Here is a 26,250-nt window from a genome sequence, read left to right as displayed (position 1 = left end):
TCTCCTTTCCTTTCCTTATTCAACCCAGACATGGATTAGTCTGCATGAAGTAGGGTTTCCTTTAATAGTGCAAATTAAGGTTTTCGTCTACGTGACCAGCAGAGCAGAAGATAACAAATTGGGAAGAAGATGGAGTGGAGAAAGATCCGCATGCAGCGACATGGCAGACAGGGCAATAGAACAAGGTTATGGTTCGAAAAGAGGTAGCATACCTGAGGGTCAGCAGGAAGTGGCTTCGCTCATGGTTGTCTTCCTCCGCACACACTACGACAGCGAGCTTGGGGACGGAGGCAATCCCGCGTGGGCTCTAGGTCTGAGAGGACGGCCTTGTCGTCAGTGCGTGACCCCGTTCGCCGCCGACGAGTGCGTCAATGCTGCATGTCCTTTTCTTCCTCGGTGGATCTATGACCATCGGTGAGGAGGGAGAGAGAGGTGGTCTTTTCTAGATCTGGAGAGAGGGTGATAGTGTGAGAAGCAAGTGGACAACCCTTAGCAAGCAAGCGTTGAAGCTCCAACCTATATATCTTTTTTGATACTAGTACTAGAGGTGGAGTAGTGGTAGAGTAGTTTATATTTTCTCTGCATACAGTACCAGTTAGTCATGCTTCAAAACTGAATGGCACACCATTAAAAAAATAAAGTCAAGAAATAATGCGGCACTTCGGGCCAACATGGCCAGAACAAATTTTGCATGAGAAATGACACACCATATTTCGTTAACATGTGGTCCCGTTCCAACATGTCACTGAGACGACGGTGAGTTCTTTTGTACAATTTCCGAATGGACGTCTATGTAGGCCGGGGCGCCTCTTCGTGTACCGTGGCAACCGTACACCGCCTCTTCACCTTTCCCTCTCGATTTGGAACTGCTATCGCACGCTCTTCCTCCATCCTTCATGTGCCTTCACCCTTCCTTCTGCCATTGTTCGATCGTCTTCTCCATGGAGGGAACAAGCCGGAAACGACCCCATTATTCTTGCCCCAATCTGAAAGATGATGTGGTGGAGGAACTCATTGATCGGTGCGACATGATCACCTCGGCTAGCATGGTAGGTTCGTTCAAGACCATTCTCGACTCAACTAATAACATCATTACAAAAAACCCAAGGGTCCAGGAGTGGTTTGATCTCCCCTATCTTCTTTGCTATAAGCCTGTTCGCATGGGCGCGGACGGCGGAAGCCTCGCCTTGTGCAAGTTGATGCCGCTTGATAATGATATGTGTGATGTTAAGATGCCATCGCTTAAGGGTAAGGCCTAGGGCTGGTGCAAATGGAGATTGGGTTGTTTATATTGGGTATAACTACGAGTGGGAACTTGTAAATGTGTACACTCGTCAGCGGATTCCACTTCCAAAAATCTCAGAGTGCCCTGAGGTTGAGCACACAGATGATCTACGTACATTCAAATACGATCATGGTGACTGTCGTCTATGGAAGATAGCAATTTGTCGAGTTCCAAACCGCTCTTGGGATTACACGAACTATGAAGTTGTTGCTATCTTCGACAAGCTTGTTGCTGTCGTTACTACTTCCATGGCTCGTCCATGGATACTGCTCAAAAATCAATTTCTGTACATAGATGAGTACTGTGATGCAATTGCATATGAGCGTCTTGTGTTTGCTGCCACCACTCATGGCACTGTTTTTGCATGGAATCCTTATGGTTTCAGTACGTTTGTCTTCCACTGTAATTATAACTGTTTCATCCACATGCACGCGGGTTAGCAAGTTTCCCTTTACTAATTAACCTTCTTGTGTTTCCAAGGTCCTATGAACATTCCACCACCTATACTTGAAATTTTTTATAACCAAGGGGGAGATGACGATGGTGATGATCACGAGCATGACCTATATACTCAGTGGTGCCTGGCAACTTATTCCGATGGATCACCTCTTCTTGTCTGTATACAGTGCACTGCTATTGTTACTACTAAGGAAGCATGTGTTGTCTCCCATGGTCGCCCTCTCTGGACCTATTCCAACACCCATTGCATGGTATTCGGCATGGATACTAGTGTGCTAGCGCCAACACCTTCTCCTTGGTTCAGTATTGATAGTATTGGAGAAAACTAGCTCTTCCTTGGACAAAACTATCCAATGATGGTGAAAGGAGATCCAGCTGCTGTTGACACAACGTTACTACCATTTATGAGAAGCAACAATATCTATACCTTGGACATTGCGGTGGTTCCCTACCCTGGTCCTGATATATGACGCTTCAGCCTGGATGATCAGTCCTGTGTTGCTCTCGATATTTACAATAGCTAGCCCTTCCTAGAGCACCTATGGTTCAAAGAAAGCATTTCCAACACCGATGATTGGTTGAGCTGAAGTTCATTTCATTGTTTGTTATTTGTTGTGTGATGAAAACTTTAGTATTTGTAGAATGTTTTGTTGGAAATAATCTATTATCCAACATGTATCCTCATTGTCGTTGTGTGTTGATGACTTTTTGTATGTAATGAATGGTACATTTGCAAATGCATGTCATAAACTCAATTTATGAATGGTTTTCGAGTCACTTCTTGGAGTGTGAGTACCGTAGTAGTATAGCCAGAATCCGGTTATATGAAGTTGCCACATCACATAGAGCCAACCTAATATTGGAGTATGCTAGCACAATAGTTAGTCAAAATGAGAGAACTTTGACGTTGACTGGTTTATTTGTCCCCTTTGCATTTTGCGCCAAGTTTTGACCTTTGATTTAGTAACTAATAAAATGTTAATGCATGTACTCCATGGTGGACATGTGCTAAGCTGCCACATAGGCAAAAAGAATGACATAGCGCAGTAATTAAGGAGGAGAGAGAGCACTTTGGTGACCCCAAGAAGAACCAATGCCAAGCACGTGAATCTAGGCAAACCACTTAAATGAAAGAAGTTGACCAATGCATCGGGAACTACGTTCAAAACCGAATAAAACAATACTCCATGTATTTATTTACAGAGGGAGTAGTATATTTTTTGTGACATGCATTACTAGATATTGCTAGTAAAATACTAAATCCAGATGGATGTGGTAGTAGTACTAAATCCAGATGGTGCTGCTAGACTAGTAGTAGTACTACCAATGTAATACTAGTACCGTACTACCCGTTGGTCAAATTACTCCTCACAGTGAAGTGATAAGACCCTGTGCCGGAGATGACACCTGAGTGTAGGCGCCGTGTTCGGCATACCAAAGTCAGCCTCACCGTGTGTAGTCACTATCATCATGGCTGTAGAACTAGCCTGGTTACATCTAGTCGTGTTCGACGTGCATTGCCATGAGTATCTCTACTCTTGTCCTATATGAGTAAGATGCCTGTGCATTGCACAGAACACCAAAGACTGGGGGTGGACGGCGCCGACAGCGGCCATCGCACCAGATTGTTTCATGGCCTTCTAGATGTGGTGGGGAGGAGATAAGGCTGATTGTGAGAGACAAGGACTTGTTTGTAAATAGGGAACAAGTGCGAGCATCTTTTTGCAAAACTGTAGAAGTTTGCTTTGTATGCGTCAGATCTAGATCCGACGGCTATTGCTGAAAGATGGCAGGCACACCATCGTCACCAACTCATGACCTCTTTGATTTGCAGGATTTTGAAAACACATGAATAGGACACGACAATATTACAAGTTTCAAACTAATATTACAAATGTTAGAAGTAATGATGCACCTACGAAGAGGGAATTATTAGGAAGTTTACGTAAGAACTTTTGTTACTTTAGGTGGATGCAGCATTATCGTACAAACTAAAATCCACCACCCTGACAAGTCACTAATGGGCAAATAAATATTTGAGTCTCTGGCGACTTGATATTTCAAAAACAAATTCAGCTTCTGCAGAGACTTTGTCATTTAGGATTAGACGCTTACGGTGATCAGCACGCCATTCATTGTTGCGCCAGAGAATGCCAAACATCATTACCTTGAGCACACTTGCCTCCAGAACAAAGAACCTGGCCAATCTAATCTAAGATGTGCTACCTCGGTAGTCGATCAAATCAATTTCTATAAGATGGAGATCAAGGCATTCAATGAGATTGTTATAGTGCAGCACATTTTTCACTTTCCGGTATTTTTTTATCTGCAAAAGAAGAGAAAGTATTAGAGCAGCTGGCTGTATAAGATTGTCGTGCCATCAAGAGGTACCAATATCATTCGCTCATACGATATGGTTTTTTTAAACAAGGAGTACGATAGGGTTGGCTGGCTAGTGATATTTTCTCTCTCTCTCTCTCTCTCTCTCTCTCTCTCTCTCTCTCTTTCCTCTCATTTACCTAGGAGCATGTGAAGAGTTTGGGCATTTGTTGCCTTCCACTATGTGGCCGATGCCATATTTCTCAAAAGTATTGCCACATATACGATCAATGTCAAATCAAAAGATTTTGGCACCGCTCTAGCGATGTGAGAGAGTTGGCACCATTGTGCACACAGACCCACATGTATAAACAAATCAATCAAACCAACTACAACATCCTCTCACTCTCCTAAACAAGTGTTTTTTATTGCTTCAGTCCTCTCCCTCTCCCACGCAAGTGTTTTTTCATTGCGTGAGTTAATTTGGCACCAGAGCAAAGTAGGTGGTCTAGATTGGGGCCCCAGGTGAGCAATGGAGGGGAATTGATGCCAAATGCATCATAGGTGATGTTGGCACGTGTTTTGGCCTACATAGTGGAGGGCCGTTGTAGCCTACTTTTGTACTTCCTCGTATTTATTGTAAAATTTTGACCATAGATTTACCTAAGAAAATGCCAATGCATGTCACCAAAAGTTATACCATTTGAAATTATGTTCAAATACCAATCCAATGATATAATTTTTAGTGACATGTATTAACATTTTGTCAGTTAAATCTGTGGTCAAATTTTGATACTACGAAATAGGAAGAGTAAACCAGGACGGAGGTAGAACTTGCTCTTAGGGTGACCATAGAGTTACTAGTCTAACTTACTTGCCACTATGACTAGCCTAGGCTGCTAGTAGTACAACAAAAAACGATGCAGGTGATCACGTGAGGAAAAAAATTTAAAAACATTTCTTTCTGTGCAGTGCGTAGATGCAGTTTTGAACACTACACTTGTGATCGTAATTTGGGAAAATTACGAAAAAATTGAGCAACATTGTGATTACTGTTTACTAATACTTGGAAAGAAGTTTCACCTCAATGAGTAGCTTCTCCGTGCACGGAAATCATGTAAGGAATCCAACAACTTGATCCAGATTGGGTCCGATAGATTTTATTGCCAAGATCTTCACTGTGCGCACAGATTGGGTCAAGCTTGTGGGAATCATTTTCTGGATGATAGTCGTAAATACATCAAGAAGAAATTAAAAAAATGTGAATTTCAAGAAGATGGAGAAGAAGAGTGTTGTACCTGAACGATTACGAATCCAATAAAGAGTTCAGAGAATTTGGCAGACGAGTACAGCAACGCTGCCAATTTCGGCGCATCAATGACCTTGATTTTTGTTGGACCTTCTAGATCAGATACACGCAATCTCTCAAGGAAAGGCGCATTCTCAATGACCGTAACGTGGAACAGCTGGAGTGATCTCTTCCCAATTGATGATTTGTTGCGGGGCCAGCAAGACACATAAATCCATCGGAGATTCGTCGAGGTGATGTGGAGGCTAATGCACCCGTGGATCTGCCGAAGACGAAGGTACTCGAGCACAGTACAGCTGCGGAGATGGTGCTCCATAGCCTTCTTCGAGATGCCAACTTCGAAGAGGTCGAGCTTCTTGAGTTGAGGGAGAAGAAGGGCGAGCGCGACATTAATCTAGGGAAAATAGTAGGAGCTAAAGCTGGTATGGTGCAGCATTGGCATGAGGCGGAGCGCGGACGGTGGCAGAAAGCGACATTCTCCAGCTTCAAACTTGAGCTCCTCTAGCTAATCTAGGGTGGGGGATAAGAACCACTCATCGAACTTGGCTTGGACCTTGCAGTTAGTACTGAACATGCGGATGTCAAGGAGTCTAGCTGGCCCATGGTGTGATGAAAGGATCTTGGAGACTGCGGCTATGCATTTGCAATCCCTGTCGCAGAGACAACTATCGACGGTGAGGTTGTGGGAGACACGGCGCTAGAGGGGGCGCCACCACCAGGAGAGCAGGGTGGTCTGCACTGCAGATTTGGTGGGGAGGAGGACGATGATGACGAGCAGCATGTTGTCGGGGAGGCTGTTGATGAAGTCCAGGCTCACCAGATGCGGCTTTGTCTAGAGCTGCCTCCACTTGTTGGCTGCCTTGCCGTTCATCTCTGCCGCAGGCAACGTCGGTGTACATGTGTGCAGGTGTGTATTGGGTGCTGGGTGTGCGCGAGTGCATCCTTTTGAGCATGCCGCTGCACAGTGGTGAAGTGTGTGCGAGTGCGTCCTTCACGCGGAAGAAGTGTGCCCTCAATTTACTAGTGTGCGGGGTACTACCCCGAGTGGTTTCAACTTTGTTTACTTCACCGCGTGTCAGATGGGCCTCTAGTTTACTTATTTTCACCCACTGCCACATGGGCCAGCACATGAAGATTGAGAACACGAGCTGACAAGGCAGCATGTGGACTAGTTGACCCATCAACTAAACAATATATGGAGCTATACACTAACACAGTGACCATATAATCCCTCGTATAGAGAGTTCGAGTGAGAAGGGAGGCCCATGAGAGATAGTAGAGAGAGAGAAAGAGCTATTCCCTCCGTTCGATAATTTAGTGCCTATATTTTTTTAAAGTCAAACTTTTGAAACTTTGACCAAGTTTATAAATAAATTACTTATATCTACAATACCAAAGATAAATGATAGTATGAAGTACATGTTGTTATGAATCTAATGATCGTTCCAGATGTAAATCTTTTTCTCCACATATACCTGGTCAAACTTTTCTGAGTTTCGACTTTTCAAAACATCCATATGCTTATGGACGTGAGAGAGTCCCTAACTAGAGAGAGAGAGAGAGAGTCTGAAATAGAAAGAGTGAGTGAAAAAGTGTGTGTGCATGTGTGAAAGAGACATGGACAACACACGATAAAGTAGAGAAAAAGTGTGTGTGTCTTATGCAAACATATCACACATGCATCTTTGACAGCGGAAGCAAGGAGAGCAGATAGTGTGTGGTTGTTTGCAATCAAGAGAGAAATACCCCTAGCACGTGGCCAAGAGTGGTCTGACAAACAAGGGAGAGAGGTCGAGAGAGACGTATGGAGGAAATGCAGACATGGGGAGGAGAGAGTGTATGTTTGTGACACAGAGATCCCTTGGAGATCGTTTTGGGACTACATGGGTGGGAGATCGAGTGACAAGGTGTGTGCGTGATAGAAGATAACCCGAGAGATATCGAGATAGACGGTGAGGGAGTCCTGGATTAAGGGGTCCTCGGCCGTCCGGACTATGTGACATGGGCTGGACTGATGGGCTATGAAGATACAAGACAAAATATTTCTCCCCGTGATCAAATGGGACTCTACTTGGCGTGGAAGGCAAGCTTGGCATTCAGATATGAAGATTCCATTCTCTGCAACCGACTTTGTACAACCCTAGCCCCCTCCGGTGTCTATATAAACCGGAGGGTTTAGTCCATAGGACAGAATCATAATCATACAGGCTAGACTTCCAGGGTTTAGACATTACGATCTCGTGGTAGATCAACTCTTGTAATACTCATATTCATCAAGATCAATCAAGCAGGAAGTAGGGTATTACCTCCATAGAGAGGGCCCGAACCTGGGTAAACATCGTGTCCCCCGTCTCCTGTTACCATCGACCTTAGATGCATAGTTTGGGACCCCCTACCCGAGATCCGCCAGTTTTGACACCGACATTGGTGCTTTCATTGAGAGTTCCGTTGCGTCGTCACCAAAGGGTTTTGATGGCTCCATCAATCATCTACAACAATGCAGTCCAGGGGGAGGTCTTTCTCCCCGGACAGATCTTCGTATTTGGCGGCTTCGCACTGCGGGCTAACTCGCTTGGCCATCTAGAGCAGATCGACAGCTACGCCCCTGGCCATCAGGTCAGGTTTGGAAGCTTGAATTACGTTGCCGATATCCGCGGAGACTTGATCTTCGACAGATTCGAGCCCATGACAGCCGCTCCCTGCCACCACGATGAACATGACTTAATCTGTCATCGGACCATGCTCAGGAGATAGCGCCTGTAACTGCTCTGGCCCTAGATCTGGAGCAGATCACGCTGTTCGAGGACGGGAAGCTTAACCCGCCACGGAAGCCGCAGACTCAGTGGCGTTGGAGCCGAACACAGATCCGACCTTGAGCAGAGCCTGTGCCAACCGAACCTCGAATTCGTCTCCGGCCATAGGTTCCGACCTGCGTACATCCACGCCCGTCAAAACTGATCAGGAGCCGATCATCGAGTTTAGTTCTGCGGACATCTTCCAGCACTCACCTTTAGGCGATGTGCTAAGCTCGTTAAAAGCCCTCTCCTTATCAGGAGACTCTCAGCCGCACTATATCCGGCTTGAATGGGAAGCTGATAATGAAAATTTCCGCTTCCCACCCACCACCCATTGCATACCCACTGTTGAAGACTTAATCGACATGCTTGACTACAACTCAGAAGACATCGACTGTATGGGCGACGATGCTGGAGAGGAGCAGGAGCCACCGCCCACTAGGCGCTGGACAACCACCTTCTCGTATGACATATACATGGTGGACACACCCAAAGAGAACATCAACGACAATAAAAATCTAGTTGAGGATAAGCCTCCTGAGATACAGCCAAAACGTTGGCGTCAGTGACACCGCTCTAAACCACGCGTGGAAAATACAGCAATACCGACATAGGAGAAAATAATACTCCGGACGATGCCGAAGACAATGAAGACCCCGTTGAGCCAACCTCCGAACATGACGAACAGGAACATGGGCGAGTTAGCCCTGATGAATAGGCCATGAATGAAGACTCGGAGGACAACAACTACTTTCCGCTCTCCGAGGTTGAGGTGAGCCTGGGCGACGAAGAATTTATCGTGCCTGAGGAACCTCTCGAGCAGGAGCGCTTTAAGCGCCGGCTAATAGCCACTGCAAGGAGCCTGAAAAAGAAGCAGCAACAACTTCAAGCTGATCAAGATCTGCTCAACGATAGATGGACTGATGTCCTGGGAGCCGAGGAATATGGCCTCGAGCGCCCAACCAAAAGTTACCCGAAACGCAAATTGTTGCCCCAATTTGATGACGAGGCGCTGGATCCCGTCGCACCAGCGGATAATGCGGCTGACTGACCACCGCGTGGCCGGGGCAAAGCGGCCACTCAAGCCGAACACCAGCCCGTACCTCCTCGCTGTAAAAATAGAAACACAATAGCTCGGGGATACACATATGACCTGCAGCATGACTTGGAAAACAAAGCAGGCCAGACGAGATCGATCTATGGATTGCAGGGGCGTGCCCCGATACGTGATGATGGCCACCCGATTGGACGTGACAGATATCACCAAATCCGAGCCGAAAACCGCAGACGAACTCCATCCGAGCTATGTCACGATTTGGCTCTATATAGAGGCACCGCACACCCCCTATCCTTCACTGATGAAGTAATGGAACATGAATTCCTGGAAGGGTTTAAACCCGTGAACATTGAATCGTATGATGGGACAATAGACCCCGCGGTATGGATTGAGGATTTTCTTCTCCATATTCACATGGCCCGTGGTGATGATCTTCACGCCATCAAATATCTCCCACTAAAACTCAAGGGACCAGCTCGGCACTGGTTGAACAGTCTGCCCGAAAACTCCATTGGCAGTTGGGAAGACTTGGAAGATGCCTTCCTAGACAACTTTCAGGGCACATATGTCCGATCTCCAGATGCCGACGACTTAAGTCACATAGTTCAACAGCCCGGAGAGTCAGCCAGGAAATTCTGGACTAGGTTCTTAACTAAAAAGAACCAGATCGTCGACTGTCCGATGCCGAAGCCCTCACGACCTTTAAACACATCATCCATGACGAATGGCTTGCCCGACACCTCGGCCAAGAAAAGCCGAAGTCCATCGCAGCCCTTACGACGCATATGACCCGCTTCTATGCAGGCAAAGATAGCTGGCTAGCCCGTAGCAATAACACTGCAAGCGAACCTGGCACTTCTGAAGCCAGAAATCGCAACAGCAAGCCCCGATGCAACAGACACAAGCGTTAAAACAACAATGACAACACCGAAGACACGGCGGTCAGCGCCGGATTCAGTAGCTCTAAGTTCGGTCAGCAGAATAAGCCATATAAAAGAAACAGTCTGGGCCCGTCCAACTTGGCACTACTAGAAAAAGGGTTGTTAGTGGCACACCTATTTTTGCTATTAATGGCGCACTACAGGTGCACCACTATTAACACACCACTAGTAACAAATAGTAATGGCGCACCTCTGGTGCGCCACTAGTATCCCAGCTAATAGTGGCGCACCACACAGTGCGCCATTACTATGTCCAACAGTGCGCCATTACTATGCCTCCTAGGGGGCTATATTTACCTTGTGCTCTGGGTTACTAATGGCACACTTTTAGATAATGCGCCACTGGTGTGTTTATTTCAGTGCACCACTAAAGTTCAATATTGTGCACCACTACTATGAATATTAGGATTTTTTTTCTTTTCTGATATTTGCACAGGTTACAAAATACATTACATCACAGAATATAAAAAGCACAACATATAAACAGCAGATTTATCGAATACAACAGAAGATTAGTCACCGAATACAATTCATCATATTAGTCTCCGAATTCAAAATACCAAACAAAGTTAGAACATTACAAGTCTCGAGACTGCGAGTAGAGAGTTTGTCTTCACATTACAAGTCGATATCGATCATCTAAACTACCATCACATAGAAGAGAGTTGCAGTCACAATGAGCATCATCCCGATCAAACTGGTCTTCATCCGGTTCCTCCAACGCTCCCTCCTCTCTCCCGCTAGATAGCGCGCGTATCTAGCTTCCGCCTCCGCCCTAGTGGTGTACCCTTTGTAACGGTTACCGCTGAAACGGTGAACCTGTCTCCGACACTCCTCCCATTCGTCCTAGAATCCAGGAACCTTACCCTTGTACACGACATACGACGGCATCTCTATGCACTAGACAAACAAAACGTTAGTAGCAATTCACAGACAATACATAAGAAATATATAAGTATGCAACAAAAGGATCGGAGGAGAAAAGCAACACATTAATAGCATGATTCATGGTCCTACTAATAAATAGCATCGATTACATATAAGTTGAACCACTGTCCAAACTAAAGAGACATACAAGTTCATTAAAGTTTAATTACAACATGAGCTAATCGATATTTCAGAACTACATAGCATCATTACTTTTGACTCGACTCAGGGACCGGAGTGTGGATGAAGCCGCCGTCTATCGTGATGGTCATGAAATCGCGGTCGTTGTCAGCCTACATTTGTAGCGTTGTGTCTGTTTCACTATTGGATGGTTGATATCTGAGGTAGAACTGCCCCGAGGTATCAAGGACATCTTGATGGATGATTTCCACAAACTCCGACTGGATGTGAAAGAATTCTTGTATGATGTTCGCGTCTTGGATTGCCGACAAGCATGCGGCCCAATATTTGAGATTAGTTGGTAGCAGAAGGTGATTGTGGTCCCGTTCGATCACCTGCATGTGATGGAGGGCATAGTAGGCATCCTTCTGACCACCAGGTGGCTGCTTGACGCAGGGGAACGTCGTTACATGGGTAAACACGTGCTTGCCAAACCTACAAATTGGCCTCCTGAAGGTGCCTCCAGATTTGGCGTAGCCGGGGAGAGCATCATCAAGAACTTTCTTTATATTTGTGTAGTCTTTCTTCGACTGACGGTCCGAGTCAAAATACGTGGCCATGGAATATTTCAGGCTTAAGAGGATGAGAGTGTAATGTGTGTCACTGCACAAAACACGGAATGTTAGAAAAAAAAAGAATGATCGAAATCTAAGAAATCATATGTTACGGGGCGGTGAGGGGATGACTTACTCGGGAAAGTAAGGGACAAGGAAGTTATCCTTATCTGGGTTCACCAGAATGACGCCTTTGAGGTATGAACTCGCGACTTGCCGGTCCCCAGCGCTGCCCAAGATCTTGGCACGCATGTAGAAGGGGTCGACTATCATGATGTCTAGGGTCTTGTCTCTAATGATCCGCATCTCCATACTGAGCGAAAATAGCCGAATGAAGGTGTAGTGCAGCGGATGAAGGTTAAACATAGCGAAGATGTCATCAAACCGTAGGACGATCATATACCCCCCATGGTGCTATCGACAAAGCCCTTGCCCTCTGGCACCTTGGCCACGAAAACCGGGTTTGCCACATCATTCTCGGAGAGATGCCACTTCTCCAAAGAAAGAACACTGTCATGCAGACTCCGCATAGCACCAGTTGCAGCATTGAGTAGATTAGTCGGTAGCATCGACCTACCCGCCACATGCACCCTCCTTGAGATATCCTTAGGTGAAGGTGGCCCGTCCTGAGCATGAATCGTACTCGGTGTCGGCTGGCTCGCACCCTTTTTATTCTTTCTTTTCCATCCCTTCTGCTTCTTCTGCTGTAATGGGATCGAGTTCTGCTCAGAGACCGCCTTGTTCTTGAGTGTGTTGGGGCTGATAATATTTCGCACCTCAGCTATTTGAGGCTCAGTGAAGGTGGCAGCTGGAGGAATCTCCTGAGAACTGAATGCCAGACGACGCCTGTTGCAATTGGGTTTCTCTGCGGTACCAGCTAGATCGCGATCGTCTTTTGCAGGGTTGGGTTCTTGAGAAGGACGCCCCAAGAATTCGTCACCGTACCCATGTTCGTTGAAGTACTTATCAACGTTGGAAAATGTACCGTCATTGTTGTCCAGATCCTGTGCCATATGCATGTCCAGATCAGCTGACGGCGGTAGCATTGCGGCGGTCTTGCCATGGCTTGGCGCCGGCACGACTAGCGGTGTTGTCTGTGGGGTGGTGTCCCCCACCCCAAACGAATCCGGCTCTTTGGCCAAAGTAGGGGCCAGCTTAAGCAGGCGCTGAGGGTCATCACATCATCTTCGTCGGCGCCATGGGGTCGAAACGGAGGTAACAAGTCGTCGCAGCCCCGCAGCACCTGAATCAGTTGAACCCTATACACGGTGGGTGGCATCGGATTACCGTAGAACACGCGGTTGCCTGGTTGAACGATTCTGGCCTTGGAGACATCGATCAACTCGCCGCCCACGAAGTGCAGGAGAGTGCAGGGAACGTCAGCGGCGCCCTGCGAAAACATGTAGGGCGTCAGGGATGCCCAGTCAAAGGCAAGGAGATGAAGTCATCGGCTGAGAGGCTTAGTTATTATCGGATTTCGGGTTCCGGCAGACCCTTGAGGTTCGAACTCTGGGGTGCACGCGAAGATCTCTCCTCTACCAACTCACGTCCCAAAGCCTCACAAGGAATCTAGGCTAGCGGGATGAACAACAAAAGGGACACGGAGTTTATACTAGATTGGGCCACCATTGTGGTGTAATACCATACTCTTGTTTGTGGTGGGTGGATTGCCTCAGGGGCTGATGATGAACAATACAAGGGAAGAACAGCCTCGCGAGGGGTGTTCTTGTGCTGGTGTGGGTTGTTCTCGCTAAGGTTCGATCCCCCTTTGCCTTGAGAATGGTCAGTCCTATTTATAGAGGCCCTGGCCCTCTTCCCAAATATTGAGCGGGAAGGGCGCCAACAACGGCCATTTCGAAGGGGAACATCTAGTACACTTATCCTGACTAAAGTTGGTCTTCGACTGCCAAAGACTCTGATGATGACGCCGTCTTGGGCTCCACGGTCACCTCCATCCTGCCGCTCTGCTGGTCTTGGTCTTGTTGCACCGAAACGGTAGCCTTTGCCTGATGCCTTGACCTGTGCTTGCTCTCTTTGCACCAAAGAGGAAACAAGGACACAGCGCAAGCCGGCGCCCTCCTGGCGCCCGCCTGGCCTCGGTCGTCATGGCTTGCGTCACGGGCTCCTCGCGAGGTACCCTTGCCTTGATCTCTCCGCCTCCTCGCGAGCTTTCCTGGCGAGGCCGCTCTAGAGGAAGCTTCCTGTCGTCCGCCCCGCGAGGCTTGGCCCCTCGCGAGGGTCTTGAGCTTGAGTTGATGAAGGTGGGCCGTACTGGGCCAGTGTTTGAGCCACGTCATATGCCGCAGGTAGGCAAGTCTGGGGACCCCCGTTCCCAGAACGCCGACAGTAGCTCCCGGGCCCAAGGCGCGCCCGGACTTGGCTTAGCAGAGAAGCGAAGGGGCAAGTGTGAAGCGCCACGGGCCCCAACAGCCTGCGGCCTTGGGCGCCACGTGGCGGTTGATTGGACATGGGCGTCTCCGTTTCCCCATGCTCCTCATTACGCGCCTGGCTAGGCGGACCCGTGGATGCACGTAGTTATTCCCCTTTCGCCGTTCGCGCGCTCCCAGTTCTTCCTTCTTCCTCGTGCTCCAGCCTTCGCCGCCAATCCGACTCAAGCTCTCCCCCCCTTCCCATCGCCATGGCGCCAACAAAGAAGCAAAGGGGGAAGAAGCCCGTGCCTTTGCCCCGCTTGCCTCTGGCGGCGGCTCCCGCCGTCGATCGGTCGTTCATACTCAACCCCAAAGCCTTGGACAAGGTCCACTCTGCTCTTGCCTCGATCTTCAATGAGTGCGGGAGGACAACGGTTTGGCCTACGTCTCACGCCTCCTTCGATAGGGTTGTCACGGAGGCCTGATTCTTCGCCGATGCCCTGTGGGCAAGTCTGATTCCTCCCTTTTCGGCTTTCTTCAATGCGGTGCTCTCCCATTATCAGATCCACATGATGCACCTGGGTCCTAAGTCCATTACTCTCCTTGCCGTCTTCACCTTTGTTTGGAAGGCCATGGTGGGCATTGCTCCTTCCGTTGCCCTCCTGCGCCACTTCTTCTCTTTGCGCCTGAGTGACCCCACTCAATGCTCGGGGTGCGTGAGCTTTCTCGCCGTGCCAGAGACGGCTGCTTCGTGGATTGATTTCAGCCTTCCTCCTCCTGCGGCCAGGTTCCTAGAGCGGTGATTGTATGTGGATGTCGGGGTGCCCAGCCCCTGCTCTCACACCCGACGTCGCCCGCCATTCCCAACTCAGGCTGGGATCCCGAGATGCCCACGAGCCCCCGGCTCGCCTTCGTCTGGTGCCGCTTCAAGAGTTTGAGGGCGCTCGATGTGACAGCGCCCAAGGTGGTGAAGGAGTTCCTTCAATGTCGCATTGCTCCTCTCCAGCACCACTCCCATCGGATGTGGGCCTTTGCGGGGCACGGAGACCGCATGAGGCTCCAGGAGGAGGATCTGGCACCTGAAGCACTGAGGAGGGTGCTGAGGGCCTTGACTGGCGACCCTTCCCCAGGCAGCCTTCGGCACGGGGCCGCCCTCTTGTATCTTTGCTCGGGCAGGGCCAATTTTGTGAGGCAGATGCCTAGCTTCGACGAATGGGGGCCGCGCCCTGTCGGCCTCACGGGGCCCCGCGAGAACCCTGTTGCTGTGGTCGCTCTTCCGGTTTCCCACAGTGGTCCTGCCTCAGGAGATGGAGCAGGGAGGCAAGAACCGCCGGGGGCTGAGAGGTATGACGTTGAGACGCCCGTGCCGCGCGGGGCTCTAGAGGAGGCATCCCCCGAAGCCCGTTCTGGGGCAGCGACAGGTGAGGAGTTGCGGCCTGTGGCTCCTGAGGCTGGGGCTCCCGAGGCCCCGGCCGTCCCTCAGGAGGTGGCACCTGGCGGCATCCCCCAGTCTGGCTCCCTTGGCGCTAGTCACCTTGACGCCTCCTCCATGCCGTGGGCCGACCCTTGCGTTAAGAGCTTAGGCCGGTTCCGCGTAGACTTCGAGGCCCTCCGCAAGAGGAAGGAGGCTTCAGGTAGCAATGATCGCCCTTGTCACCCACTGAAGTGCAGGAAGTACTTCGCCATCGATGAGTAAGTCCTCTTCTCTCTCAGTTCCTTACCTTACTGTTCCTTCAACTGACTACGGCCTTTCAGGGCCCTTCCTGCCGAGTTCTCGGAGACGGCCGAGGAGACATCCCCCCAAGCTTCGTCTTCACCGCAGACCTTGAGCGCCCCGAGCTCGAGCACCACCCCTGCCGCGGGGCCGGTTGGAGAAGTGGGCCGTTCCGCGGGGTATCTCGAGCCTGCGCGCTTCCTGCCCCCCCATTCACGAGCTCTCCTGGGGCACGACCAGCTTGCCCCGCGCTCCTCCCCTGATTGTGGATGGCGACTGGCTAAGGTCGATCTTGAGTTCCTCCTCAGGGGACGGACCGGCACCAGGCTGGATCCCTGGCGGGGCCCGTCCGGTGATCATCGGGGCGCCAGCCCCCAGCCCCCTACCGAGAGGGGGCATGCCGCCTCAGGGCCCTCCGCCTGCACCAATGCCAGAGGACGACGTGGAAGACGTGCTCAGGCGTGCTCGGGAGCGCAGCGCCCTTCGTCGGGAGTTTCTTTAGAAGTCGGCGGACGCGGTGAGCCAGCTCGGCGCGGAGCTTTCTGGCGAGGACGCGCGCCTTGAGGCCGAAGGCCTGCGCCTTGCTGAGGAGAGGTGCAAGCTGAAGGTGGCCGTCTGCCTTGCGTGTCACCAGCGTGACCTTGAAAACGGAAAGGCTGAAGCGTCGCTGGTGGCCTCGAGGGAGGCCTGTTCCCAAGCCGTGGAAGAGGCCCGGGAGGCAGACCGACGACGCGAGGCTACGGAGGAGCGTGTGTGGGAGCTCCGAGCCTGGAGAAATTCTCTAGAGAAGCAAGTGGAGTTGCGCCAGGCTGCCCTTGTGTCGCTGAAGGGGGCACCCATCGATGAGGCGGAGCTCCTGCGCCGCGAGGAGGTGCTGGCGCTAGAGGCTGTCGAGCGCAACCTTGACCTTGAGCGGTTGGAGACGAGGGAGCACCTGGTGACCCAGGCGGAGGATGATGTCGGCGCGCGGGAGGCCCGAGTCCAAGAAGAGATCAACTGCCGCGTGGTGGAAGCTTGTTTGGGTCTTGAGCGCGAGTACGAAGGGAGGTTGGAGCTGGTCAGGGCCGAAGCTGAGGGCAGGACCGCTGCCCTCAGGGCCAAGCTGGCTGAAGTGACGCAACATGCAGATTCCTTCGCAGCCGCCCTTGGCGCAGCGCAGACGGAGCTGGCCTCTTCCCGCGCCGAGCTGCTTCTTCTCCAACAGAGGGTTGACGGTGCCGAGGCCGTTGCATGAAGGAACGAGGACGAGATCCGTTAGCGGCAGACTCTGGAGCACGTGCATGGCCCCATGCTCCAAACGCTCAGGGAAAGGGCCATCGCGGCCCTGGGCAACATATGCGAGGTGGCTGTTGCGGAGCCTCGTGTAATCAACTACGCTGGCAACCTCCAGTTCTTCACAGATGTGGTGACGTAGCTGGAGACCCGCTCTGACAGGGCCCGCTGGCTTGTTGAGGAGAGGAGTCGAGCCCTGCTTGGACGTGCCTTATCCCGTGTCTTCAGCTATCTTCAGGACAGAGATCCCCACTTTGATTTCGACGCCGCCATCGCACCGGTGCCCATAGCCATCCGGGGCGATCTGGCGCACTGGGCGGAGGACAATGTGGACGCCCTCGTTAGGGCCTTCGCCTCTGATGACGATGGCGTGATCATGGCTGCTGATGAAGGCGGCGTTGTGAATGAGCATGGCGCTGATGACGGCGATGGTGATGGCAGTGACGATGCCAGTGACGCCAACGATGCCTCCGGAGGCGCCCCAGAGGACGCGGTGAGTGACATGTCCGACTGATTATATGCCGCCTCAGCTGCCTACCCTGCACGGAAAAGTTCAGGCGTGGCCCTGAAGGTTGTGAGAGCATTTTGGGAGGGGGAGTCCCTCGTGTAAAGGTTGTAATTGGTACGCTTGTAGATATAACACCGTATATGTGCCCATGCTGGGTTGCCGACCTTGCGACAGGTCAACCGACCTGATTTACCTTTGACCCTGGCTGGTTCCGAGCGAACCCGCGGGGGCCGCAGTGTCTTGATTGTCTTCTGGGAGAACCTATTGATCTCGCGATGAGAGCCTCCTGAGAGGGTGTGGCGATAGTGGTCCGGCTTGTTGGCGTGCATGGCCTGGCCCGGCTCGCGTGCGAGGGGGAGGCAGCTGACGCTAACTTTGGACGCAAAGCCGAGATCAGAACACGAGAAATTGCTCGAATGAGACTAAACACCCCTTCCCCGAACACATGCAAGTGTCAAGCTCAAATCCAACTTAAATTCAAATCAAAGAAGCTTGACAACAGAGAAAAAGGCAAAAGGCAAAGGCCGCGTCCGGCACCTAGTCTAGTCTTCAACGTCTTCTCACCAGCGCGGAGCTAAGTGCTGCCACTGGGCGTCGGCGGGAGCCCCCGAGGCCCGAGGCTGGATCTCCGGAGACTCCGGGGCGTGTACAGCCCCAACTCATTATTACATGAGAGTGTCACGGGCGGCGAGCTTCACAGGCACTGGGCCTTCTTCACAGGTACCGGCCTTGCTTCATATTGCCAGACGAGGGCCCCGCCTTGCGCCACACTCTACCACCACCGACAGCGACCAGAGACCAAGGACGACGCCAATGGGGTAGAGCGGTCGCCAGCGGTTCCCCCAATGACCACGGATCCTCTGCCGGGGGCAGGCCCTGGGGCACCTCCCCGGCAGAGCGCCTACCTCCTGAGAACGCCTTGCTCTGCATGTCGCGGGGAGTAGCCTGGCTCCCGGCCCCTCTCCTGCTGCCCCCAGTGCCCTCCTCCCGAGCGGAGGGAGGTTGCCGCACTAGGGCAGCCATCTGCTGTCGTGACCTGAACCTCCTGCGACCCATGGTTAGCATAAGCTTGCTCCTGAGGAATTAGCGGTACCTGGTAGTTGCCACCGCCGACGCGGCTGTCGAGGCTTCCGTGAGGCTCCTGAAAGAGCTCGGCTTCTGGCACCTCTTCCTCCCAGCCTAGCCCGAGGAACGAGCCGTGGTCTTCTTCCAGGGCGTACCCTCGATCCACCATGTGGGGCACATAGGCCTCCGGGGCCGTCACCCCGAAGGCCGCACCGTAGTGCTCCGCGCGCCATGCAGTTTGACTCGAAGCTCCATCTTGGGGATGATAAGGCAGCGGTCCGCTAGGACCATATGCAGCGATGCGCATGTCCCCGCTTACTAGGGGCGGTGCCGGCGCAGCTTGCTGCCCGACGCTGATGGCCAGGCTGGTGTTGATGAAGCCTTGAGGTACGCCCAGGGGCGTGTGGGCGTGGATTGGTCTGCCTCGGGATGCGCCCGGAGCCTGGGGTGGAAGCTGGACGCAGAACGGGCTAGCCCCTGAGGCAGCGGCATCCAGGAGCTCGGCGACGCGCTCCAGCAGCACGTCGTGGCCACTTTCTTGTAGTCTGGACCACAACAGTTCTTGCGCCACCATGAGCGTGACCTTCATGTTCACCTGCTCCCGTCGAGTGTGCGGTGTCGCCGCCGCAGCATGGCTCGAGGCCCTCGTTGCCGATCGCACCTGCCGTGGGGTGAGGGCAGGCGACGACTGACCGTGTCACCCGCGGCCCGCAGCGCCCTGCGAGGCACGGGCTGCCTGAGGTGCGGGGTTGAGGTCACCTTGGGTAGGCGGCATGGCACGGGCGGTCCATGCTGCCCAGTGGTTGGCGTTGGTCGTCGGGTCACTAGACATGGAAACGACGAAGCGATGGAGCGCGAGGCGGTGGAAGAAAGATTCTGGTGCACCCCTACCTGGCGCGCCAAATGTCGGATTTCAGTTTCCGGCAGACCCTTGAGGTTCGAACTCTGGGGTGCGGGCGAAGATCTCTTCTCTACCAACTCACGTCCCAAAGCCTCGCAAGGAATCTAGGCTAGCGGGATGAACAACACAAGGGACACGGAGTTTATACTAGTTCGGGCCACCATTGTGGTGTAATACCCTACTCTAGTTTGTGGTGGGTGGATTGCCTCAGGGCTGATGATGAACAATACAAGGGAAGAACATCCTCGTGAGGGGTGTTCTTGTGCTGGTGTGGGTGGTTCTGGCTAAGGTTCGATCCCCCTTTGCCTTGAGAATGGCTAGTCCTATTTATAGAGGCCCTGGTCCTCTTTCCAAATATTGAGCAGGAAGGGCGCCAACAACGGCCATTTCGAAGGGGAACATCTAGTACACTTATCCTGACTAAAGTTGGTCTTCAACTGCCAAAGACTCTGATGACGACGCCGTCTTGGGCTCCACGGTGACCTCCATCCTACCGCTCTGCTGGTCTTGGTCTTGTTGAACCGAAATGGTAGCCTTTGCCTGATGCCTTGACATGTGCTTGCTCCCTTTGCACCAAAGAGGAAACAAGGACACTGCGTAGGCTGGCGCCCGCCTAGCCTCAGTTGTCATGGCTTGCGTCACGGGCTCCTCGCGAGGTACCCTTGCCTTGATCTCTCCGCCTCCTCGCCAGCTTGCCTGGCGAGGCCGCTCTAGAGGAAGCTTCCTGTCGTCTGCCCCGCGAGGCTTGGCCCCTCGAGAGGGTCTTGAGCTTGAGTTGATGAAGGTGGGCCATACTGGGCCACTGCTTGAGCCACGCCGTAGGCCGCAGGCAGGCAAGTCTGGGGACCCCCGTTCCCAGAACACCGACAGTTACCGTGATGGCGTCGAGCTCGGCTAATGTCGTGGCACCGCCAATGGCGGGCGTGCAAGTGACAGAGGGGCCGCTTGCTGCCGAGCTGCCGGCCGGCGTATTCTTCCCACACCCGGGTGCATTAAGCTCCATTGCCGGCACCGGCGCCGGAGACACCAATACCGCCTCCGCCGGAGACACGGATGGCGCTGCCGGTGCATTGTGCGAGTTGCTGCCCGTGAAGCTGGGAATTGGGGGCGGCCCCTGTTGGCCGCCCACAATCCATGCCTGCAGCCCCTCATCAAGGTAGGCACAATGGCGGTGATCGTCGCTCCCAGTTGGTCTCGCACTTGCTCTTCGACTATCTCTGGAATCTGCGCCACTTGTGCCTTGAGTTCTTGAACCTCGCGCTCCTGGATTTCCGAGCTGGTCTTTCTCTTCTTTCGCCTAGCATTATAGTATTCCGACCATTTCATGGACAAGCCTTTTCCGGCCACACGACCAGCTGACGACGGCTTACTGAACTTATCCTTGTGTTTCATTACGTTCAATGCCCTATTTAAAGTGATGTCCCAAGGGGAGCTCTGCGACGACCCCGCGCTAGTGCTTTCAGTGTCCTGCGGAAGGAACGTGAACCATTTAGAAATTTGGCTTCATTAATTAGAATGCAACCATATGGAGCTAATTATTTGGGGGTGTATTCCTTACCATAACAAGCTCAAGCGCCTTGGTCTTCGGATCCGTGGTAAGCTCCTTTGTTACCGGGTCCACCTTGTACCGGGCCCTGGCATAGTTCCTGGTCTGCTTGTCATGATATTTATCGAAGAGGGGCGGTAGGCCTTGCTCGGCATGCTCCGCGTCCTCCTTGCCCCATATAGGTTCCGCCACTCTGTAACCGCCGGGACCGAGTTTGTGGACACCTAAGTTCAAGTCCCGCATATCTTTCCCCCACTGACTTGATTCCGCGGTTGCGTTGCTCTCGCACTTGACCTTGAACTCCCGGTAGTCAGCTTCGCTGATTGAAGGATTTGTCTCCTTGATCTTCTCATAACTATCACCTCTTAGAATCCTTCTCTTCACCGCGGCTCTGCAAGTAGCCAGGGCCATGATCATTGATAACCCACAAGTGTAGGGTATTGCAACAACTTTCAAGGGTAAAGTATTCAACCCAAATTTATTGATTCGACACAAGGGGAGCCAAAGAATATTCTTGAGTATTAGTAGTTGAGTTGTCGATTCAATCACACCTGGATAACTTAGTATTTGCAGCAAAGTATTTAGTAGCAAAGTAGTATGATAGTAATGGTAACAGTGGTAAAAGGTAAAGATAGTAATAGAAATATTTTTGGGGTTTTGTAGTAGTTGTAACAGTAGCAACGGAAAAGTAAATAAGCGAAGAACAATATGTGAAAAGCACATAGGCAATGGATCCGTGATGGATAATTATGCCGGATGCGATTCCTCATGTAATAGCTATAACATAGGGTGACACAGAACTAGCTCCAGTTCATCAATGTAATGTAGGCATGTATTCCGTAAATAGTCATACGTGCTTATGGAAAAGAACTTGCATGACATCTTTTGTCCTACCCTCCCGTGGCAGCGGGGTCCTAGTGGAAACTAAGGGATATTAAGGCCTCCTTTTAATAGAGAACCGGACCAAAGCATTAACACATGGTGAATACATGAACTCCTCAAACTACGGTCATCCCCGAGAACTATCCCGATTATTGTCACCTCGGGGTTGTCGGATCATAACACATAATAGGTGACTATAGACTTGCAAGATAGGATCAAGAACACACATATATTCATGAAAACATAATAGGTTCAGATCTGAAATCATGGCACTCGGGCCGTAGTGACAAGCATTAAGCATAGCAAAGTCATAGCAACATCAATCTCAGAACATAGTGGATACTAGGGATCAAACCCTAACAAAACTAACTTGATTACATGGTAAATCTCATCCAACCCATCACCGTCCAGCAAGCCTACGATGGAATTACTCACGCACGGTGGTGGGCATCATGAAATTGGTGATGGAGGATGGTTGATGATGACGACGGCAACTAATCCCCCTCATCGGAGCCCTGAACGGACTCCAGATCAGCCCTCTTGAGAGAGATTAGGGCTTGGAGGCGGCTCTGTATCGTAAAACGCGATGAAGCTCTCTCTCTGATTTTTTTTCTCTGTGAGACGGAATATATGGAGTTGGAGTTGAGGTCGGCGGAGCCTCAGGGGGCCCACGAGATAGGGGCGCGCCCTATAGGGGGGGGCGCCCCCCACCCTCGTGGACAGGGTGTGGGCCCCCTAGTCTTCATCTTTTGCGAGGATTTTTTATATTTTCTGAAACTTGTCTCCGAGGATTTCCAGGTCATTCCGAGAACTTTTGTTTTCTACACATGAAACAACATCATGGTAATTCTGCTGAAAACAGCGTCAATCCGGTTAGTTTCATTCAAATCATGCAAGTTAGAGTCCAAAACAAGGGCAAAAGTGTTTGGACAAGTAGATACGTTGGAGACGTATCAACTCCCCCAAGCTTAAACCTTTTCTTGTCCTCAAGCAATTCAATTGATAGACTGAAAGTGATAAAGGAAAACTTTACAAACTTTGTTTGCTCTTGTGGTTGTAAACATGCAAAGCCATCATTCAGGTTTCAACAATATTATAAACTAACCATACTCACAATAACACTCAGGTCTCACAATTACTCATATCAATAACATAATCAGCTAGCGAGCGATAATGATAAAACTCGGATGACAACACTTTCTCAAAACAATCATAACATGATATAACAAAATGGTATCTCGCTAGCCCTTTCTGAGACCGCAAAACATAAATGCAGAGCACCTTTAAAGATCAAGGACTGACTAAACATTGTAATTCATGGTAAAAGAGATCCAGTCAAGTCATACCCAATGTAAACCAATAATAATGAATGCAAATGACAGTGTGCTCTCCAGCGGGTGTTTTTTAATAAGAAGGTGATGACTCAACATAAAGTAAATAGATAGGCCCTTCGCAGAGGGAAGCAGAGATTTGTAGAGGTGCCAGAGCTCAATTTTAAAATGGAGATTGAATAACATTTTGAGTGGCATACTTTCGCTGTCAACGCAACAACTATGAGATGGCTGTATCTTCCATACTACATGCATTATAGGCAGTTCCCACATAGAATGGTAAAAGTTTATACTCCCCCAATCACCAACAAGCATCAATCCATGGCTTGCTCGAAACAACGAGTGCCTCCAACTAACAACAACTATGGGGGAGTTTTGTTTAATTATTTTGATTTGCTTTGATCTTTTGGACCATGGGACTGGGCATCTCGGTTACCAGCCCTTTCTCATGAATGAGGAGCGGAGTCCACTCCTCTGAGAATAACCCACCTAGCATGGAAGATATAGGCAGCCCTAGTGGAAACATGAGCGGCTAGAGCATACAAAACATAATTTCATTTGAAGGTTTAGAGTTTGGCACATACAAATTTACTTGGAACGGCAGGTAAATACGGCATAAAGGAAGGTATAGTGGACTCATATGGAACAACTTTGGGGTTTAAGGATTTTGGATGCACAAGCAGTATTCCCGCTTAGTACAGGTGAAGGCTAGCAAAAGACCGGGAAGCGACCAACTAAGAGAGCGACAACAGTCATAAACATGCATTAAAACTAGTTCACACCGAATACAAGCATGAGTAGGATATAATCCACCATGAACATAAATATCATGAAGGCTATGTTGATTTTGTTTCAACTACATGCGTGAACATGTGCCAAGTCGAGTCACTCAATTCATTCAAAGGAGGATACCATCCCATCATACCACATCATAATCATTCTAATAGCACGTTGGCACGCAAGGTAAACCATTATAACTCAAAGCTAATCAAGCATGGCACAAGCAAATATAATCTCTAAATGTTATTGCAAATATGTTTACTTCATAATAAGCTGACTCAGGAATGATGAACTCATCAGATTTACAAAAACAAGAGAGGTCGAGTTCATACCAGCTTCTCTCATCCCAATAAGTCCATCATATGTCGTCATTATTGCCTTTCACTTGCACGACCGAACGATGTGTATAATAATAAGAGTGCACGTGCATTGGACTAAGCTGGAATCTGCAAGCATTCAACTCAAGAGAGAAGACAAATTATATGGGATCTAAATTAAATAAACAATCATGCATACGAGAAACCTTTTCAATATGGTCTTCTCGACCCCCAAAGGAAAGAAAAGAAAATAAAACTATTTACACGGGAAAGCTCCCAACAAGTAAAAGAAGAACGAGAAATCTTTTGGGTTTTTCATTTTAATTCTACTACAAGCAAGGAAATTAAACTAACTAATTTTTTTGGTTTTTTCTTAAGGTTTATCAAACACACAAGAAGAAAACTAGAAAAAGAAATTTAAACTAACATGGATAATACAATGAAAGAGTATGAGCACCGACAACTAGTGTGTGAACATGAATGTAAGGTCGGTGAGAATACGTATTCCTCCAAGCTTAGGCTTTTGGGCTAAGTTGGTCTAATACCAGGGACCGCCTGGCTGATATCCATAAGTGAAACAGGGGTCATACTGAGATGCAGCGGCAACCGCCTCCTCAGCTGCAGTGTGTTGGTGAGCTGCCTCCGCTGTCCTCTCGTGTTTAGCTGCTTCCTCCCTGGTGACAACATATCTTCCTTTTGCCTGATAATCAAAAAGGTAGGGAGCAGGAAGAGTAACATGGACGACGTTGCGTCTGTCATAGGTTAGTCGATATTGGAGGAATTGTTCATTCCTCCCAAGAAATTGATGACTGACCATAGCTTCATAATCCAAATAAACAGGAGGTATTATCATATCTCCCTCTTGTGGGGCTATACCAAGAAAATTAGCCACACGGGTTGCATAAATTCCTCCAAATAAATTTCCCTTTCTACTATTATTCTGCAACCTACGTGCAACTATTGCCCCCCAAGTTATAACCTTTATAACCTAACACAGCACTCTTGAGGATACTCAAATCAGGGACACACATGTGACATGCTTCATGCTTACCATTAATACATCTACTGATGAAGAGAGCAAAATAATGTATAGCAGGAAAATGAATGCTCCCTATGGTAGCTTGTGCTATGTCCCTAGATTCTCCCACGGTAATACTAGCAAGGAAATCTCTAAATTCAGATGTGTGAGGATCATTAATATTACCCCACTGCGGGAGTTTGCAAGCAGTTGTAAAATCCTCTAAATCCACGGTATAAGATGTATGATAAATATCAAATATGACACTAGGAGAATTACGCACACAGTTATATTTAAACCTCCACACAAAGGAATCAGTCAATTGATAGTACTAGGGACACTTATCTTGTAGGATGTCCTCCAGCTCAGCATTACGCACATATGCGTCAAATTCCTCCTTGAAGCCTGCTTTGACCATAAAATCATCGGATGGCCACTCACAAGCTTGTACATCCGCATTCCTCGGCAATTCAACGTCTTGCTCACGTATAGCAATCATGGGCCCTTTCTTCACCAAGGAACCACCTTGATACATTCTCCTAAGCATATTTCTTTTTCTGAAATAATTCTGAAATTCTAGTAACTTCAAAATAAAAGTGAATAAAACTTAACAAGAATGGTAACAACTACTCCTACAAGTGCCTAGAGCCTTCATCATGCATTAGAATTACTTGGAACCTCATAAATTTAACATGCAAGCTCAAGAATAGGGTCACCAAGG

The sequence above is a fragment of the Triticum dicoccoides genome, chromosome 7B (genome assembly GCF_002162155.2).
Source record: "Triticum dicoccoides isolate Atlit2015 ecotype Zavitan chromosome 7B, WEW_v2.0, whole genome shotgun sequence".
NCBI lineage: Eukaryota > Viridiplantae > Streptophyta > Magnoliopsida > Poales > Poaceae > Triticum > Triticum dicoccoides.
Note: the sequence above shows the minus strand (reverse complement) of the source record.